Genomic DNA, 5,762 nt, shown 5'->3' on the forward strand with positions numbered 1-5,762 from the left:
TACAAATGCGCTTTACACAATTGATGTGTGTATGGATTGGGATAACAGTTGTATGAGCCCCTAATAAAATGTTAAAAAAAAAAAAAGAGGATGTGGAATGAGCGATGTCGTTACTGACATCAGATGGAGCTTAGCTGAAATCAGAGAGGACCAGAAATAGGTTTCATTTTGTTTTACTGTGCAAAAGCATCATCAAGGGGAGACTGTGTGGTTTAAAATAAGGAAATGTGTGTGTCAGTGTTGTATCCTTTCACCGTGCTTATGCAATCTGTAAACAGCAAATACGCCCCGAGGACCTCCACTCTATGAAGAAGGACATGGATGAAGGTTCAGGATTGGAAAAAGGCTCATTAACAACCCACACCATGCAGAGGACACAACCTTCCTTGCTGAAAACCGAGAGGACGTGAAGCACTAACTGATGAAGGTCAAAGAAGACAGCCTTCCGCGTGGATGACAACTCGCTGTGAAGAAAACGAAAATTCTCACAACTGGATCAACAGATGCCATCATCATAAACGGAGAAGAGATTGGATTTGTCAAGGATTTCATTTTCGTTGGACCCACAATCAATGCTCATGGAAGTCAAGAAATCAAATGATATATCTCATCGCACAAATCTGCTGCACGAGACCTCTTCAAGGTGTGAAGGAGCAAAGAGATCACGGTGAGGGCTCAGGCGCACTTGACACAGGCCGTGGTGTGTCCCATCGCCTCCTGTGCAGGTGACAAGTGAGCAGCGAATAAGGGAAGCCAAGGAAGAACGGATGGATTTGTGCTTCGGACATGTTACCAGGAGACATCAGTCCCTGGAAAAGGACACCATGCTTGGTAAAGTAGTGGGGCCGTGAAACGGCAGACCTTTGATGAGGCGGATGGACAGGGGGGCGGCAACAATGGCTCCAGCATAACAATGATGAGAGTGGCGCAGATCTGGGAGTGTTTTGTACTCTGTACATAGGGTTGTTATGAGTCTGCTCCGATCTAAGACCCCTATCAACAGCTAACAGGGGGTGTAGAAAGGCCTACACAGATAAAGAAAAATACGCTGATCTTGGGAGGGTGGAGGGAGGGTGGGGGGACCGATTACAAGGATCTACATATAACCTCCTCCCTGGGGGATGGACAACAGAAAAGTGGGTGAAGGGAGACATCAGACAGTGTAAGATATGACAAAATAATAATTTGTAAATTATCAAGGGTTCATGAGGGAGGGAGTGGAAGGGAAGGAGGGGGCAAAATGAGGAGCTGATACCAAGGGCTCAAGTTTTGAGAATGATGATGGCAACAATGGATGTATGTATGGATTGTGATAAGAGTTGTATGAGCACCCAATAAAATGATTTTTTTTAAAGATAATCTTTAAAACTTAACCATTAATAGTCCCTAAAATCTTCCTCAATCAAATCATAGCTGAGCTTAATTAATAAAGACTGTCTGCCTTAAGCATTGTGCCCTTTAAAAAAACTATCTCTGTGGGATCCAACAACAGTAACAACTAGAATGATTATATAAGAAGCTTAGGGACATGACTTTATGTTAATGTTAAGAACGATTCAGAAAAGCAGGGTGAGAGTGGTTGTACAACTTGACTGTAATCAATGTCACTGAAATATACAGGTGAAAATCATTACTTGATGTAGGTTTCCATGCATATACTTTTTTTTTTTTTTGCATATACTTTTAACAACAAGAAATAAAAATAAATAAAAGCTGAAAAAAAAGAAAAAAGAAAAATAGGCCAATGAAAATCATTAACTCTAGATGAAACGTTTTAAACAAGGAAATGCATTCACTTGACCTATCAGTGAATAATATTAAATGAACATATTCATATTGCTAGGAGTCCCTGCTGGCACAAATGGTTGAAAGATTGGCTATTCAAATCCAAGCCTTGTAAGTAAAATCTAATGATCTGCTTCCCAACTTTGCACACAAGGAGGCACCATGCGTCAGACAGATGCAGTGACAGCAAACAGTCATTTTAGTGAACTGCAGGTTTTTAAAAAACTTGAAATGTACGGAGGAACAGAAAGAAATACACAAAGTATCTTAAATCATCATCTCCTCTAAATGAGGTAACTAGATAATATATACAATTGACCAATCAAGACCTGGCAAGATGTCAGTGGCTGCCCCACTCTTCAGTTGGTCTGTGTTTGCATGGAGCCACAAGGTCAAAAGGACACCCAGAATTCAGAGAAGGAAATGTATTACAGGCCTACTTGAATCCAACCAAACCAACCAAACAACCAGAATTGTGCTGGGTGGAGCAGAGCTTGCCTGGTAAGCATCTTTCCCACTCGGCCAGCATCCAGCCACTTGCTCTGAGTTGTGCACCCATTGGCGTCACCTGGGAAGGTTCTCTCTGGTTACAGTGAAGTTTTACGTAAAAGCAGTTTTGCTCGAACCTTGTTTTTGGTGATGGCTGATTTAAGAGAACAGCATGCAGCTGTGTAATTGTGTTTCCTGCTCGGGGAAAAATGCTGCAGAAACTGTTGTGATGTTGAACACAGCTTACAAGGATAGTAAGGGAAAAACTCAAGTGAGTGAGTGGTTTTCTCATTTCAAAAAAGGTGAAATGTCGATTGATGACAAACCTCATTCTGGACATCAGTCAACTTCCTGAAGGGATGAAAATGTCAACTTGCAGTACCTTTGAAGTTCATTCCACCAAGTTAGACTGTTAATCAAGCTTTCTACTTGGAGGTTCTAACAAGATTGTGTAACAGTGTATGACAAAAAAGGCCGGATTTTTGAGAGACAGGGGACCGATTTTGCCACCATGACAATGCACCTGCTCACACAGCCATCTCAGTGTGCCAGTTTTTGGCAAAAAACAGCAGGCCTCTCTTGCCCCATGCACCTGACTCACCTGACCTTGCTCCGTGCAACTTCTTTTTGTTTCTGTGAATGAAGAGGGACATGAAAGGACAGCGATTTGATGACATAGAAGAGGTGAAGGGAGGTGCAGTCAGCCATCCAAACAAATGAGTTTGAAAAATGTTTCCAAGAATGGAATTGCAGATTTGACCAATGTATTAAGTGTAATGGAGAGTACTTTGAAGGTGATAAGGTTGTTTTGTAAAAATAATTTAAATATATAGCTTTGGGGGAAAATTTTCTGTTCTTTTGGGAACCCCTCGTAGGTCTCAATTGCTGTGAGACCAGAAGGAATGGATGATGCCCTGTTACCATCACTAACAGGTTTGATCATATATGGCTCCTGATTATAAGAAGGAAACATGTGGACCAGAACGTCAAATTCTCATGGAAATCAGACTTACAGAATTCATTGAGACCGGGTAAATCCCCAAATCTGTTGCCTGAAAACAAAGTTTAAAGCCTGAACCAAATATATCCCATGAAATAAGCTTGGTTAATAAAGAATGTTTGCCTCCAGCATACGCATTTCTAAAGAATTTTCTAGAAGAGATCAAATTGCCAAAATAACCCTAAAGCACAAATGTGAACTCTAAGGGGCGGGGAGTCTGACTTAACAATGGCGAAACAATATGGGTGGAGATGGGGAGAATGGGGACACAATGGGATGGAACTATTAGCATAAGTCTATGTTTTATTGCACACATTTATACACACACACCTAATAAGATATGCATCAAGTCGAGAGTGACCCCATAGGACTGTGGGTTTATGGGAGAAGAAAGCCTTATCTGTCTCTTGGAGCAGCCTGTGGTCATGAGCCCAACCCCTCACCAGCACCCCACCAGGGCGCCTTATGGCTGAGCAGTAGAGAGGTTAAAACAAGCAGATATTCTGCGTATTGTGAAAAATACTGTTTGACTTCTCAACACGGTTTGACTTTAAAAACATTTGCATCAGTGTTTTGACAAAAATTAATGACTGGCAATCAGGCCTCGCCCCCCATTTGATGGTACATTTTATTGTAATGTAGATGAAAGTTTACAAAACAAATGGACTTTCTCTACGATAATTTAAATACATGTTTCTGGCAATCACATTTGAAGTCTCCAGCCAAGTTGAAATCCTTAAAAAGCAGCACGAGATGGGCCTGGGATGGAGCTGTGGACCTTCTAATATGCACGTAGGGCGCTCCCAAGGAGGGAGACTTAGCGCAGGAGATGGTGCGAGGGCCAGAGGAGCCAAGAGAAGAAGTTATTTCGAGAAGAAATGAAATGCTAACGGAATACTAATGACACTGGAAAGCAAAACAGGATGAAAGTGGTTCTAGGTCCATAGATACAATCGAACTGAAATGGTGGTTTAAGCCGTGTAATTCTGACAGGGTTAAATCAGATGGGCCGTCTCCCGCAGGACAGATTTACAAGCACCGCCCATCTGCCAGCTTGTACTGTGGGGCTGGTGTGTGGCTGTGGTGATGGAAGCTATGTCACTGGTATTTAAACTACAAGCGAGGTCACCCGAGGCAGATACATTTCCGCAGAACTTCCAGACTAGGCAGACCTAGAGCTGGCACTCTTATGAACATCAGCCAATGAAAACCTCATGGGCCATGGGTGTATACCCGCAAACCTCGAGAGAGGGGGCTGATGGGATATTTGGGTACATGTGTTTACCTTTGCTGCAGATACATATATCTATGAAGGTGGTGGAGCACACTGGGGGGCAAAGGGATGAAAGAGCTAAGACACTACCCTTGAGGGGAAGAGTTGCTAGACCTGAGGGCTCCGGACCATAGTCTCAGGGGACATCCAGGTCAAGAAGCATAAAGAATATGCATGTAAAAACATATATATCCTGATGGACCACAATAAAATATTACCTAATCCAGTGATAGAAGCTGAACCCCTAAGGTTGGAGGTACTCAGAATACAGAGTGGTGACAACCACTCACTCACTGTCTCTGTCACTCACTCAATCACTCCCTCACTCAGTCACCGTCTCACTCACTCTCTCATGCATTCTGTGGCACACGGTGTCTGTCACTCACTCACTCACTCACTCACTCACTCACTCACTCACTCACTCACTCACTCACTCACTCACTCACTCCTGCTTCACTCACTCCAGTCTGTCACTCAGCTACTTTAACTCATTCACTCACTCACACACTCTCACGCTCTCATTCACTCTCACTCTCTCACCCACTCACCTCACTCATGCACTCTCATACTCACTCACTCACTCACTCACTCACTCACTCACTCACTCACTCACTCACTCACTGTCAACAAGAACAATTTCAGGTGCTGGCAGGGCTGTTTCCTCCTGGAAACTCCTTTTCCTTGCCTTCTCTGCTTTGTAGAATCAGCCTGTAAGGAGTCTGGTGCAGTCGGGTAAGCTTTGGACTGCTATCCTCAAAGTAGGTGGTTCAAAACCACCAGCCACTCTATGGGAGAAAGTAGAGGCTGTCTGGACCCGTAAAGACCCCTGTCCTCTATCTTCAAAGCATCTTCAAATCAGCCAGATTGCTCTCCACCCTTGCAGCTTCTCTCTCTGACTCTCATCTTTCTGCCCCTGTCTTCGTCTCTTTGGGACTGGGCTCACCGGATCATTGCAAGATTCCTAACTTCACCATACTGCAACACCTCATTGTTGCATGTCTAAGTCCCTTTTGTCATGCAAGGTAGCATATTCCTGGATTTCCAAGCTTAGGGTGTGGACATCTGTTTAGCTTACCACGGTGTCTTGTTAGTTTCAGGGTTACTTCTTATTGTTTTTGCTCTTTATGTAGAGAAACACATATTATCATCAAAATTTCATGGGCAGGTGAACACAAAAAGAACATAAGTCTGGGTTATTTTGGGGGGTTGGGGGCT

This window comes from Echinops telfairi, unplaced genomic scaffold (genome assembly GCF_000313985.2).
Source record: "Echinops telfairi isolate 266 unplaced genomic scaffold, ASM31398v2 ScPeMD7_17;HRSCAF=63, whole genome shotgun sequence".
Taxonomy (NCBI): Eukaryota; Metazoa; Chordata; class Mammalia; order Afrosoricida; family Tenrecidae; genus Echinops; species Echinops telfairi.